Source organism: Dreissena polymorpha, chromosome 1 (genome assembly GCF_020536995.1).
Source record: "Dreissena polymorpha isolate Duluth1 chromosome 1, UMN_Dpol_1.0, whole genome shotgun sequence".
NCBI lineage: Eukaryota > Metazoa > Mollusca > Bivalvia > Myida > Dreissenidae > Dreissena > Dreissena polymorpha.
The window spans coordinates 118735066-118750847 of record NC_068355.1 but is presented as its reverse complement, the minus strand read 5'-3'; the positions used below and the strand labels follow the sequence as shown (position 1 = coordinate 118750847).

The following is a 15782-nucleotide window of genomic DNA, read 5'->3' as shown; positions in this document are numbered from 1 at the left end:
TTTAATACGAATATGAATTTTCTATTTAAATTTATTTTATTTCATTAAAGGGATTGTCAGAAACTTCAAAGTCATTAATATTTGAATAAGTTTCTTCAACATTGTTGGCAACTATTAAAGGTCATGAAACTCACTGTATAAAAGCAATTTTGATCAAGATTCTATTTTCATTCAAAGGATTCCTTTAGGATTCCATTACAAAAAAAAACAACAACATGTGACTATGATTATCAAAAGCTCTCATGCAGGAAAATTACAAGCAGTGTTAACCCATAACCATATTACAGCATCTTTTAGCTGTTTTTTTCACACAAGGACTTGTTGGATGACTTGTGGAGACCACTATTTTTTGAAATTCCCTGTTTTTCTCTTGGATGGAGTGTGGTCTCTATGTAACTGATCCCATATAATATCTTTCCACTTGCATACTAACATAATATATATCTGTTTAATCATTTTATCGAAGCGTTATGGCTTAAGTGATGTTATTGACTAAATTTTGACAAAACTAAAACACCCAAAAAATAAAATTGCTACTTACCAACTGACATCTTGAATTCAGGATAATTATGATCAAGCAATTGAGTGGTGGTTTATTTATAAGAAAAAGATGAAGCCATACTATGACTTAGCTTGTGGAATGTCATATGGCCTTCTTTTTAAGAAAACAACCCATGTGTAATCAAGGGGTACCCTTCAATTAACTAGACAATTACCAATACTGTTAAAACAACAACAAAATGTTGGTTGTTTTTAAAAAGGGAACTGAAATAACAAATACAGGATATGAAAGACAATTAACGAGCAATCACTGATCCTCATGACATTTTTAATACTGTATTATGGATTCGTTTGTTACCATTGCAATATTTACACACTCATAAAAAAATATAAATTGTTAACTGCTGCACTAAAACAACAATTAAATTCTTAATTAGGTTTATTTTGAATCTCATCAAACAATATAGGATAATATTTCGGAAGAACGAATGACATTTAACAAATGCATACATTAGTTCTTTTAATTAATATCTAAACTGGGAATATATACTGAATATATGTCTCTGTCTAAACTATTTATTTCTAAAGGGGAAAAATCAGAACACTTAAGTTAGATATGTTTCTAAATAATATGTTAACAGTACATTTTTTTCTTTTTTTACATTTAAAATTATTTTAAAAGACAATAGTGCACTCAGACTTAAAATATCACCTGGGTAATTTCTGATATGTGTACTTTTTGGGATTGTTTACTTATAAGTTCACTGCCAATACTGAGATACTGGAGACTGTTTTTTTTCCATTTAAATACTAAAATCAAAGCCAAAATTTACATGTATAGAATATAATTAAGTTGGATTCGGTGACACGATATAATCTTTAATTTCTACCTGGGACATATAATATAGTCCCAGTTTCTACATACAAGCTGGTATGACTACTCGTATACAAGACAAGTTATTACTACAGGTAAATGCGATATGACCCGGAAATATATAGACGGGCGGATCGTTTTTGATGTTTATTGCATAGTTACTGACTGTCAGCAAAATTTGATGATGAAAGGGTGTTTTGAATGTTATTCCAGACTTAAACAAATTTTAGCTGACTTAAGATTCTAATCCAAATTTATAATATCTGTATTTTTTGCTCGTACCACATGGCAATCTTTTTCTTCCGACCTCGGGCCTGAATTTATTAACAAACCTGACAACCAATCAAAACGCTTGTTTCATATGCTTATTTTCGGACGCGAGTTTTGACTTAACGATAATTAATAATTCAACTTAAGTAAAAATTTTATTACTTAAGTAATAATTAAATACAATTAACGATGCGAAAGCACTTAAATTAATTTTAAGCAGCGTTAAATGCAATTTAAGTAACTTAACGGTAATTAAAATCAATTTTTGTTGTTCGGGCGCACTTAACGAGTTAAACTAAGTTTTTCTCTGCTTAATTCATTTTTCTCACATAAATAGAAAATAACTCTTCTTAACTACTTAATGCATTTAGTAGCGTTAATTCGAATTAAGTTACTTAAATTGAGTTTAAGTAGTGAAAAACTAAGTTTAAGTAACTTAAACTTAGTTTTTCTCATTTTTGTGGTTCAGGCGTGCCATATCGGGAATATGTTAAACTTTTAAACAGGGGAAATTCCCATAATATCTTGCAACAAAAATTGGGATGTGTCGATATCATCAACGTTAAACTAACAGTCGTTAAGGGGACATTTTCACGTTTTTATAAATTGGCAAACTTGAAAAAAAAGTGTTACAGATTTGCAAATTTCCGTTGTTGTTATGATATTTGCTGTGAAACAGTAATACTGAAGATTTACCATGCTACAAAATATCCACTAAAGGGGCATTTTCACGTTTGGTAAATCGACAATATTTTTTTTTCAGATTCGCAAATGTTCGTTATAGTTGTGATAATTTTGAGGAAACAGTAATACTGAACATTTACCGTGCTCTAAAATATCCATTATGCATTTTTTGACGATTTAAAAACCTTAACGTTATAAAGCGTTGCATAGCGGAACGATTTAATAATTTGGAAAGTTCTGTTGCTGTCGGTATGTTTTGTGATTCTACAAGGATTGCTTATATAAAGTACAAAATATATCACTCATTGAGCTAGGATGGCCGAGTGGTCTAAACGATATACTTTTACTCCAGGGGTCAGTGGTTCGAGACCAGTTGAGGGTTACTCTTTTTTGCCTTTTTTAAATTTTATTCTAGTTTTTATACTTGAGCTTTTTAGATCCAATTTTTACATTTATCAATATAAAGCATTTAATGACAAACTTCAATACATGCCAAAATCTGTGAAAATGCCCATTAAATATATGCATTTTTGACGATTTAAAAATCTGAAAATTATAAAGCGTTACAAACGCTAAACGATTGTATAATTAAGAAAGTTCTGTTGTTATTGTTATATTGTGTGACATAAGGAGGATTTTATAAATAATTCATCCAGTGTTATCTTAGTACGGATAAACGAGAGGATTTAGCGCTAGACTTGTACTTCAAAGGTCAGTGGTTCGAGCCCAGGTAACGATTATTGTTTTTTACTTGAGCTATTTAGTTCCGATGTGTTAATTTATCAAGGCGTTTCATGACAAACTTTAAACATTGCAAAATCTGTGATAAGATCCCTTTAATACCACAGTGACGTTACATTAACTGTATCGGGTGCCACACGCAGACTGAACTAAACTAAAAGTTAACGTGTTTTATTAGTAAAATACCACTCTCTTTGATAACAATACGCAATCAGCCTTACGAAAATGTAGGTTTCACATATTGCTAAGCATGACCATATTAAAATAAAAAATCTTTTACATATTTGGTGTGCTATATAATGCATGTTTATTTTTTATAAACGTATTGCATAAAGATAGTAATGCCACAAAGCTAATAAACATTTGATTTAAACACTATTTATTTAATTCAATGAACGTACATATAAGCAATACAATACAAACATACATATTATTTTCGAACAATTTATACTAGGCAGGTAAAATTGCAGTAATGCTTAGCATAAGGGCAGTAAAATACGATTGGACAGAATTGAGAAGGAAGCTCAAGGCTTCCTAAAACAATTACGATTTCTTATTAGGTAAAAACTGGCCTATAGTTAATAACAATCAGTTTCATTATAATACAACACAAAGTTCCATTTATAAAATATGTAACCAACAATCGATTTTTGTTTAAAGATGCGATAATATTAATATTTATTCTTATAGTATAACTAGTAAAATTATTGAAAACAAAAAAGTATAAATATGAAACCAATAAATAAATTATGTCAAGCAGTGACAATTACAAAGTAAAGAAGGTTTTCCAATGAGGTTTTGTTTTTTAAGGGATTTACATACTTGATCTTAATTACGCATTTATAAAAAAAAACGTCACTCGCTATGTCACGTATCACCAATCTATGTAAAATTTCCGTTCATTTTGCAGAAAGTGAGCTGACATTTTCAACTCTTTTCTGCAACAGTAAAATCTTTATAAGTAATCATCACAAATAATTTTACACAAACATATATCGTTAACTGAATCGATACAGCTTTGCAGCATAAGCATTTTACAGTAAATGACTAGTGTCAGTTAATTATACAGTGTTATGTAACCCCCTATGCGCAGTACCAGGATTTATCTGGATTTCGAAACGAACGCAGAATATGTGTCTGAAATGCGTTTGATATTAATATGTTTCATGCCTACAATAATTACATCTATAAAAAATGTGAACAATGTTAATAATCATTCGTTGGAATCTCAAGTCTTGGTCACCCCACGCGATTAGAACTTGTGTCTCAAGAATAATAGTATTTATTGTAAAGTAATTAAGTATTTATGTATTATTAATGCCTCAAGAATAATAGTAGTGATTGTAAAGTAATTTAGTATGTATGCATTAATAATGTCTCAAGAATACTAGAAGTGATTTTAAAGTAATTGAGTATCTATGCATATTTCTTGGTGTCACCATTATTTTCAGTGCCATCATTTCTACAAAAAGTAATACATCCGTAAAAGACCAATGTTATACGTACGTATATAATTGAGCAGTTGTTCATATACTAAGATTGAATTGCTGTATATGCTTGTATAATCATAAATGGTTGATGTGTCGCCTTGCGACCGGTAAATTACGGTTTCGATCCCCACCGCGAGAACGTTTTTTCTTTTTTAAATCTCCGCCAGTATACGTTCTACCCAGGAAATCGAGCATAAAAATCTAGGTGAAAAGTAAATGACAGAAGGTCCATTACCGGCTTCAGGCTCAACTGAACGATGTGCGCGAAGCAAGAAAGATCCTCCCATTTCCGACACACACGGCCAGTCAAGTTCATGTTCCTAGCATTGTTATTGACACGTACTCCACGTGTCCACAAAGACCGAACTTGCCCGCACAGTCCCTCAGGAGGAAAGCTCTGGCATGACACTGGTCATCAGAACTCGCGACACCATTCACCAGTCGTCCTGGATGTAGTAAGCTGTGGCCGTAAGGTATCGCTATATATGAAGCGTAAGGTATCCAGGAGCCTGTGGTTACGGCGACTGATGGGCATCCATGAACACTGAACAGCAGAGCTTTCTTTGCGCTGTCACTGCGCGCCTTGCTGGTCGTTTGAGACGCCACCTAGTACTGGGGATTCATGAAGTTGGAAACTCTCGTGCTCGACAAACGCCATGGGCATGCTTTACGGGACCTCTTGATCAACGATTTTAAGCACTTTATGTTGCCGAGAAATAAGTGTTTGGATATTGGTAAACAAAATATCAAAATAAGCAGACCAAATTCTAAACTGATTGATTGTTATCGCGAGTTAAATAAATATGTAATGTACGTCTACGATAAAGCCTCAATCCCCACAGATACCAATTTACTGTTCGCGAGTAAAACAAAACACTAGTGTCAACAATTAAAAGTTATCCCTAATTTGTAGCCAAACTGGTTTATTGTTTTATAACTGTGTTAAGTGATACGTTATTACTTCTCGTCATTTGTGTGACATATGTTGTTCTCAGTGGACGCCAGCGTACGTTTACAGTATATGTCACGCGCAAAAATTAAAATAGTACGATAATTCCCCGGAAATGCATAATTTTTAACAGAATGTCAGCTGAAAGCATGAAAACAAATATAAACGGTCAATCTGCTGCATTCAAATTCCACCATGCGATGTACACAATAATCAAGGTTAATCCTTTAAGACTGATTTTGACTGTATTGTCAAGGAAAATACATATTTCCCCAAATCGGCGTCTGTGTGTATTAATATCACATTTATTTTCTATTTAAAGCAAACTGACTTAAGGAAAAATAATACGCAGTATTGAGTTAAGACCTAAAAAAAGTATACAGTCATATACAAACGGGACACAGTTGGGTCTTAAACACCTAACCGTTCAAGAGAGAGATACTAAGCAAAATAAAGAAACAGTAATTCCAGCGAGAGGCATGGCAGCAGTTGTTTCTACATCTTCGAAAGCTACTTTGAACAATACCGGGAAATTGAAGTATTAGTAAGGTATATATGAGTCGCGTTCTGAGAAAACTGGGCATAATGAATGTGCGTAAATTGTCGTCCCAGATTAGCCTGTGTAGTCCGCACAGGCTAATCAGGGACGACACTTTCAGCCTAAAATTGATTTTCGGTAAGGAGGGACCTCTTTGAAACTAAAAATACCATAAAGCGGAATGTGTCGTCCCTGATAAGTTCGCTTGCACAGCAGCTAATCTGGGACGACACTTTACGCACATGCATTAAGCCCAGTTTTCTCAGAACAAGGCTCATATGATTATTATTGGTCCCACTTTTTTACCAAGTACGTTTTGCAAGGTTGTTGAATATTTGGTGTAATTTAGCCCTTTAAATATTTTCGTTTATTATGCGATTCTAAATGCAATTAACTTAGATACAACATGGCGGTACATGTAAACATCTTTCTCTAAATGTATGTATAACTAATTATATATGTGCTTGCTGTATTTTATTAAATTGTTTTCTGTTTTTAATTTAAAATGCATTTATTATATGCCCGGCGGAGTTGCAGATAATATGAAAAAACTAGCCTGCGACTTATTCAAGTTATTGTGGAATAGAGCACAGGCAGCAGTATTCCTATATTCCTCTATTCCTATAACTTCGTGCAGCCCTATAAGATCGTGTACACTTTTATGACGTAAACTTCTAAGCAACATTCGAACGCACGTGCCCGTAAAATGTTCAGTTTTTAACGCGAGAATTTCCACAGCCGATAAGTTATTAATCATGATGAAAAAACAATAAATATGATATAATGTTCGTTTTTCTGACCTCGTTCCAAAGAAATAGCCTAAAAAGATGTTTAAAATCTGCACATTTCCTTTACCAGACCGCTATGTTTGTCAATGTTTTGATCGTAAAATGTTGTAAGATACGGTTGTAAGATTACAATACGGTTAAAGTATGCTGTTTGCGGAAAACTTTACCCCCAAATGATGACACGAGTCCATACGTTAAGATCGTGACCGGCCTATTGCGATAAAGATTCTTGCTGCGTCAATTTGAGATTTTGTCACAAAACAACTGCCATTAGAAGGGGTGACAGCCTTTTATGCCCCCATTGTGAATAGAATTTTATTAAGCTATTTTCCGTTAGTAAATACACTTTATCTAGACCTCTGAATACAGTTATCACAGTTCATATTTCGTTTTTATGAAGACCAGTTTTGTTTCATCCATTATTTTCAATACAGTTTATTCACGAAATTCATCTAAAAAAACACATATTTAATACAAATAAACACATATTCACAAAAACATATGTCGGTTATTATAAACACATCCCAAAATTTGCCCAAGTCAAGTCACTGTCAAGTCAAGTCAAGTAATATTTATTTATAAAGTCGGTTATATAAACATATAAACACAAGCTCTGAAGAGCTTTTAAAACCGACTTATAAACTCAACATTTACATGATAACACAATAGCACATATAGTATACTGACAGGCCCGTACCCAGGCACTGGGCCCAGGGGCCCGGGCCCCCCCAGCTGGCTGTCGAGTTATGATTTTTTAATAATGGGCCTACTGCAAATTTTCTCACATGAAAGGGCCCACAGTACACTTCCCTGCAATACAAATGTGCAGATGTGTTTTATTGCCCCTGATACACAAGGGGATTAGCGCTAATTTACTCGCCAGTGGAGATAAGCCCCTAGGCATTGTTCTCTTATCACCTTTTACACACATCCCCGATCTGTCAATTACACATTGTGCTCAATGCTTCATCTTTTGATGGTGGGTGTAACACTTCTTTTGATTGGACAAGGAAAGAGAAACAGCGAAGGGATGGAACTGATACAGAAGGTCGTAGGTCTGAACGATAATAGTGTTTTCTCTTTTGAATTCAAACCTCCTCTAGAGTCATAGCTTATTAAACATTCTGTGAAAACTGTCTTGTAGATGATAAATATTTTATAATGAATTTACTTTGAAATTCCATATAGAGGAGGTTTGATTTCACAGAGAAAATACTAGTAGGTTATATGTCAGTTACTGACATATAACCATAGTAGTATTTTCTCGTTGAAATCAAACCTCCTCTACAGTCATACTTTATGATACATTTCATAATAAAGGTTTTTTAGTTTCAAAGGTTGCTTTTACTTCTTTATAAAGTGTAATACATTTTTGAAATCTAAAGCTTTAAATATGTGTGTGAATTTTACACCAAGGGGTCGTTGATAAAGCATGTCACGCTTTTTTTTACCATTTTTACCCCGGCATGTCACAAACTGTTACAAAATCTTGGACCCCCTTCCCCTTAAGTACGTCACAAACTCACACTTTCGAACATTTTTTTTAAAATTAATACCTAATTTAAATTTAATCTACAACTCAATTCACTTCTAAACCGTATTAAAATTTCACTTACCGGTAAAAGAACTTTCACATTACAGGCTTTTATAACTGTAGGGTTGTTACGATAAGCAGTATGAATATTTATCCACCTGTTAACCTCTAATAAAAACGAAATCATAATTTAGATTTCCTTTCAACCCTTTAGTAATTAAATATGGAACAGTCCAATTATTTCGTCATTAAATTCTGTGTGGAAGTTGTGCCTATTGAATAAGCCGGCCCAGCCAAGTTGCCTATTAAACATTCGAACAACAGAATCAGGAGATACGCAATTTGTCTTATTTTGACATAAAACTAATTCAAATGTTTCACAAATTTTTGAAAATTAATTTTTAAATTCTACTAAAGAAATAATAAATAAATTATACAATTTTTTTAAAATAAATGTGTGACATCACACATGGCCTGACTCCCCTCCCCCATGTCACAAACTGTCACTTTCTTACTCACCCTCCCCCCACCTGGAGCGTGACATTCCTTATGGACGGCCCGTAATGATTAAAGCTGTAGACTTCAGAAAGGTGCTGATTTACTTGTTATATATCCATAAATTTATAACACAACATAAAATATGTTTCTATATGCATTAAAATTCACCTGCAACAGTGCCTTATAAAAAAATATCTATTCGGGAGGGGCAACCCCTCCCGCACCCTCCACCTTTGGGCCCCCCCAGTCAACATTTCCTGGATACGGCCCTGATACAACTACCTAACGTAAGACATTTTATTTAAAAAAGTTAAAACTGTTTAGCATGACAAAATGAGCAATACATGGCAGCACAACATTGGATAACGAAATCGATTATTTATCAAACCAGTCAGTCTATTAATTATTTAGATAATTAGTCAAACAAAACAATCAATCGAGCAAACTGCTAAAAATTGAACCTTCTCAAGCATAGATGTCTGTAGATACAGATTTTTAAACAGCATAGTTATTTTATAGCATTAAAATATAATAAAATAATCTGACTAGAATCATTAATCATGAATATTCACATAGGTTTAGTACAATAAGGTTTAATATAACAAATTTCAGTGTGTATTCTATAACATGAATATAAAGCATTTGCACACATAGTATTTTATCATCCTCTGGAGAAGGAGGAGGCTAAAGTATAACAAGTTACATACATGCATATCACGTTATAGCATAAGTTTGAAAGAACTTGGTAAGAAATAAATTAAAATAAATAAAACAGAATATAGAACTTAACTTAAAACTTGTGGGGTATCTGCTGATCTTGACCATGAAGGCCTAAAAGGTGGTTAAATAAGACGCTGAGGATTGAAATAACCATAAAGTGTGATCAATAAAGAGATTTTAAAACATTTATCCCCCCAAAACGGATTTGGAGAAGACTGATCAGCAGCTACCTCACAGGAAACTCAAATATATGGTACTACAGCAAAGGATTGAGCAGAAACATTCTCTACATACATAATGCCAGACATGCATAAAAGTCCCGCAGGAGAAAACTAACTAAAGGGAAACTAGACTCGTAGATACAAGCAAGCAAAAAGTAGCAAAACTAAAGGCAAAACATATTGATACAAGCATGCGAAATAGTAGCAGACTAACGGCAAAACATATAGATACAAACAAGCAAATGATAGCAAACTTAAAGCAAAACATATAGATACTGCTAGCAAATAATAGTAGAAAACTAAGGCAAAACATATGGATACCAGCAAGCAAATACAGCAATGTCATGATATTCAATTGATGTTATTAGGCTGCATTCCACTAGTCTATAGTTCTTCTTGAATGCTCTGAGGTTTTATGTTTACATACGTACAGCTCAGAGTTCTTCCTGATTAAATCAAATTCAATGTAAAAAGAATAAGTCTCAAGTTTGTTTATAAAATCAAATTCAATCATCCAAAAACAGCATAACAAACAGAATACCCGGTACCATTGATATCAATTTGTGTGTTTTTGTGGATAAATGCTCAAAACAAAAAGTTGATAAAAAACGTTATCAAACCAAAAGCCAGAGTTTTTAATTGACTATTCCGTCTATCTTAGGGAGGTTCCAGAGAAATATGTGTTTCACCATTGGTTGATTGGACACGAGATCTATCTCGCGAGGTATTCCTGAGATAATAGATAGCGTATTTTAGAATTCAGAATACTTGCCTTTTTCCATTGCAAAAACTTACACATTTTCATGAGCCCTTGACGTGTTTGAAACGTTGGATTAATATCATTATTACGCGAGCACACCACATCACGTAAGTTGTTTTAATTTGCACATTAGTGATATATATATATAATCTGTTTGTTTTTATTTATGCCAGAAAATAGTTTATGTTGCTTATATTACCGATTAAAGTACTATCCAGATTCTGGGCGGGAGATGTGACATGAAATATGTGGCAACCAGTTGCAACTCCCAGCGACCCGGAGGTTCAATAGCTGGGAGTTGGATTATTGCAACTATACAATGCCTCTATAGCTAGCAATTAGCAACCCCTATCATAAAAACACCATGGTGTACATGCCGGATAAAATCAATAATTTGTTGATAGATCGCTGATAAGGTGTCAAAAACAATACTGGATTTCTCGACTAGTTGATAATGGTCTTTTAAAAGAGGGCAATAAAGGGATAAGCGATGGAAATTAAAGCTAGGCGGAACTTGAATACCGAATTTTATTGTGACCTTCTAGAACGTTTGTTTTCAATGATAATTTGTTGTGAGTGAATGCTTGAGTGTGGAAAACATGCTTAGCACATTGTTATGCATGAAAAGCTCAATTTCCACAAGGATTACACCCAGTTGCCATCATCAATCTCTCAAGTAACTCGCAGGAGTACACCATAAGGGTTCTCAATAACTTTTGAGCCAACAGGCCAAAATGTGAAACCAACAGGCCTTCTAGGGTGGTCCCCCGTAAAATTTTAAAATTGAGCACTTGATTTCCTTCATTTTGAGCCATTTTATGGCTATTTTTAAGGTCAACCAGGCACTTAAATTTGAGCATTTTGTGTGCACTTTATGAATTTTAGCTTTTTTAACTAACAAATTGTTGTTGTTGTTGTAATTCTAATATGCTGTCGAATGTAGCTATCAACTCTTAGTGCTAAAACGAGATTTATGACATTTTAAATACCGGGAATGCAATGTTAGACTGAACCGTGTCTAATGATACAAAGGTCATTATTATGTCTCTAAAATTCAAATCAGTAAAAAAAAGCGTTAAGGGAGATAATCAAGCGAAGTCTTTGCTTAATAGCAAAAAAGGTACAAAATTACAGAAAAGACACGCACATTTCGAAAAGTCAATTGCCGATTTTCCGAATCTGAGCGATTTTCAACCGGCCAAAATCTGATTTCAAATGGCCGATTTGGCCGGCGGCCGGCTCTTATTGAGAACCCTGCACCATGGGACAGATATAAAGTGTTACTTGTATTACATAGCAAACAAATTTACAATTTTGAGGATGCTTTCATAAAAAAGTGTATTTCATAATTTTTTCAAGTTTGTGTCTCGTTTTTACACAATTGTCAGACATTTGTGACACATTTTTTCACAATTTATAAAAATGTGTGATTCATTTTTTTCACAAAATGAGTGGTCCAGGGCCCCTTCACAAAGTCAGGACAAAAAGCCCTGTGATGAGAACATTTATGATTTGTTTTGGGCTGAGTTTGGAAGTAGCAACAAGCTTGAAATGTTACGGTTATTGTGGCTATATTCAGAAGGCATGAGTCAGTCATGTCAGCTCAAGGTCGAACTTCAAGGTCAAAAGTTCGGTCCATATCTCTAAGTATTCTTGTGGAAGGATTTTTATGAAATTTGGCTAAAATGTTTTGGTCATTTAAAAAATGTGTATAAGGCATAAGCCAGTGTGTGTCTGCCCAACATGTTCTAAACCCATGAATGATTTTTATAAAAGTTTACTAGGATGTTAAAGGTGATTGAGACCATGTGCAGAAGTCAGTTACTCTAGCTCAAGGTTTAACACTTTAAGGTCAATAGTTTTATATTTGCTTCTTATCCCCTTTACCCATTGAAATGTTTTCAAAAAGTTGAGCATCATTCAGACGATGTCCAGAAGTCATTAGTGAGTCATGTTGTCTCAAATTCAAGGTCACCACTTGCTTGAAGTTTACTAAAGTCTTGGCAGGGTACATACCGTTATTACTGTAAGTTTTCGGACACTTAAAAACATTGAATTTTTTCGTGTCTGAAAATTTAGATAAAAAAAACAAACAAGTTACAGGTGCCCGAAAATTTACAGACAAAAATTAAGGTGTCAGAAAAATGATTATTATATTGAAATATAAGCAATCAATCAATGTACAATAATGTCATCTATTTACTCTTCTTTTTCTGCATTGAAATAAACTTCACAGCTTTGCTTACTCTTGCCGAAAATGATAAAGAACAAAAAAATAAAAACAAAACATTCTGCTTTCTCAATAAATAATTGAACGAAACTGTTTCAAATGCTGTTGGGTGAATAAATTGTTTTCTACAGGTACAGTACAGGCACCTTGTACTTTCACAAACGCCACTCGCCGCGGTGTTCATCTGTGTTCGCTTACCAATATGAACCCAGCAATAGGTGTTTAGATCAAATGTCGCGGGGGCCATTGGCCATGAGGCAAACACCGAGAATCACCGCAGACCCATAATATCTACCGCGGTGTTCATCGTGTTCGCTAAAAATAAAATATTTGAACATAAACGTATTGTATTGATCCCTTTCATTTAAAAGTGATAATGAATAATGTATTTCACACCCATGCCCATGACAGTGTTTTCTGTCTTTTTAAACGCAGTGTATAAAAGAAAACCGTGTTTGCACCAAGCTGTAGGATACCATACCTGGAGGAGTGATAATTGCATGTTTGATTATGCAATTAACAGTTTGAAGCCATGGAGAAGTCTTCACTGATTGTAGTGATCGTATTATCCTGAGGTCTGGATTCCCCGATGCATACGTGTCATCTGTCTCAATCGCAGGTTTTTTTCCAGCCATTTTGGGAAAAGGAGTCTGGTTAAATTGGAATTTTTTAATCGATAAAAGTGGCAAATTTGGGAAATTTTTATAGACAAAAAGGACCAAAATTGGGATTTTTTATCAACAAATATTGACACAACAGGGGTTTTCCTGGCCATTTTGGATAAAAATCTTATAAATTATGGTTATATATTTTGTAGGTTGTTTAACAAATAAAATTGAGATGAGAGTCTAATAATTAAAAAAAAATTGGGGGGGGGGGGAATTGTTAATTTTTGATATAATTTCGGTTTGGGAACGGGTCCGTTTGCTTTGGGAATGCCTCCGTTTTACGGAAGCGCAGGCAGTGCTGAAAACCCCCTGAATCGCATATATGCAACTTTTCTCATCTTTATCCATTACTCAATAATCCCATATATGCCCGATTTGAATTTTTATACCCCCATTACCATTGGTAATGGGGGCTAAATAGGAGTCACTTTGTCGGTCGGTCGGTTGGTGGGTCTGTGGGTCTGTCCCGAAATTTCATCCGATCTTCACCAAACTTGGTCACAAGTTGTATCTGGATGATGTATAGATCAAGTTTGAATATGGGTCATGCGGGGTCAAAAACTAGGTCACGGGGTAACTTAATGTGTTTTAAACCGAAAGTTTGTTCGGACCATAACTATGTCATTTATCGTTAGATTTTAAAATAACTTGGTACATTTGTTCACCATCATGGGACGGTGTGTCTCGTGAAAAAAGTACGTCAATATCTCCAAGGTCAAGGTCACACTTGGAGTTTAAGGGTCAAATGCTTGTCCGGGCCATAACTTTATCATTTATTGTGAGATTTTAAAATCATTTGGCAAATTTGTTCACCATCATGGGACGGTGTGTCGCGTGAAAGAATTACGTCAATTGAATGTCAAGGTCACACTTTAAGTTCAAAGATTAAAAATGGCCATAAATGAGCTTGTCTGGGCAATAACTATGTGGTTCATTGTGAGATTTTAAAATCATTTGGCACAATTGTTCACCGTCAATGGACAGTGTGTCGCGCGAAAGAATAACGTCAATATCTCCAAGGTCAAGGTCACACTTTGAGTTCAAAGGTCAAAAATGGCCATAAATGAGCTTGTCCGGGCCATAACTATGTCATTGATTGTGAGATTTTAAAATCAATTGGCACATTTGTTCACCATTATTGGACGGTGTGTCGCGCGAAAGAATTACATCAATATCTGCAACGTCAAGGTCACACTGTGAGGTCAAAGGTAAAAAATGGCCATAAATGATCTTGTCCGGGCCATAACTATGTCATTTATTGTGAGAATTTAAAAATACTTGGTACATTTGTTCACAATCATTTGACGATGTGTCATGCGAAAGAATTATGTCGATAACTCCAAGGTCTAGGTCACACTCGGAGTTCAAAAGTTAAAAAATGGCCATAAATTTGGATGGCATGTCATGCGAAAGAATTCAAGAGTTCAAAGGTTGAAATGGCCATAAATGATAATGGCATTATAATTCTTTAAAATTGCCATAAATTTGATTCTCTTGTTTTGTGAAGACAGCATGCAAAATAGTCTGTGTCAATGTGGCACATGGGGGTATACGTCATGTCTGTGACAAAGCTCTAGTTAAAAGCAAATTATGGGTGGATAATATAGACGATAAGAGTTCTCAAGAATGTCATAAACTCAAACGTTTGCACTTTTCGAAAGTATCAAATAAATTTCGGCATATAATTCTATTCACAGATTTGATGAAATAAGCACCCAATCAGGACAGTTGTATTCCAACATACATAAATCACCTGACATGGTTTGCATGCGTCGTGTAGAGCTATTTTTGGTTACAACTTCTACATTAAATAAATTTCTTTGTTCTGAAAAAAAGTACGCGAAAATTGGCGTGGGTGTATTTATTTGTAAATAAAAATTTCAATGCGGGTGCAACATTGAGATCATTTAATTTCCATTAAAAGTTTCCTTGTGAAATTCAACTATAGTACCTCCAAATTATTTGGCATTGACATTTCCTCTAAATAAAATATAATTTAAACACTTTGTATTGTTACAGTTAACGCTGTTTCAGTTCCCTCATTATTGAAACAATTATTGTATTGTATATTGAGTGCACACAAGTGTCGTAGCATACTGATGCAGTACGTAAATTCGGACAGTGCTTAGAGTCGGACACAAGTAGATAAATGATTTAATACTCTCTTTATTTCTTTGAAACTCGATATTTGTTGTTAAAATGGGCAATTGCAATGATTAACACCATAAGAGTTCATAGTATTGATCATCTTAACTCTTTATTTAAATTTCCGACTTTACGTACTGTCCGAATTTAAGTACGCATGCATGTGCACAT

The 15782-nt window shown here is 34.2% G+C and overlaps 1 protein-coding gene across 3 annotated transcripts in view; it reads left to right on the top strand.

The window, feature by feature from the left end:
• Positions 1-6431: 6431 nt before the first annotated feature.
• LOC127846320 (kinesin-like protein KIF3A) overlaps positions 6432-15782 on the top strand; it is a 101092-nt gene continuing 91741 nt past the window's right edge. The window contains exon 1 of one of the 3 annotated variants that reach the window (XM_052377497.1): positions 6432-6485. The gene's annotated coding sequence lies outside the window, so the exon portion shown is untranslated. Of the gene's footprint in view, positions 6486-10435; positions 10676-15782 lie in introns of those variants that run through there. The other 2 variants (XM_052377489.1, XM_052377504.1) reach the window with 2 other exon arrangements.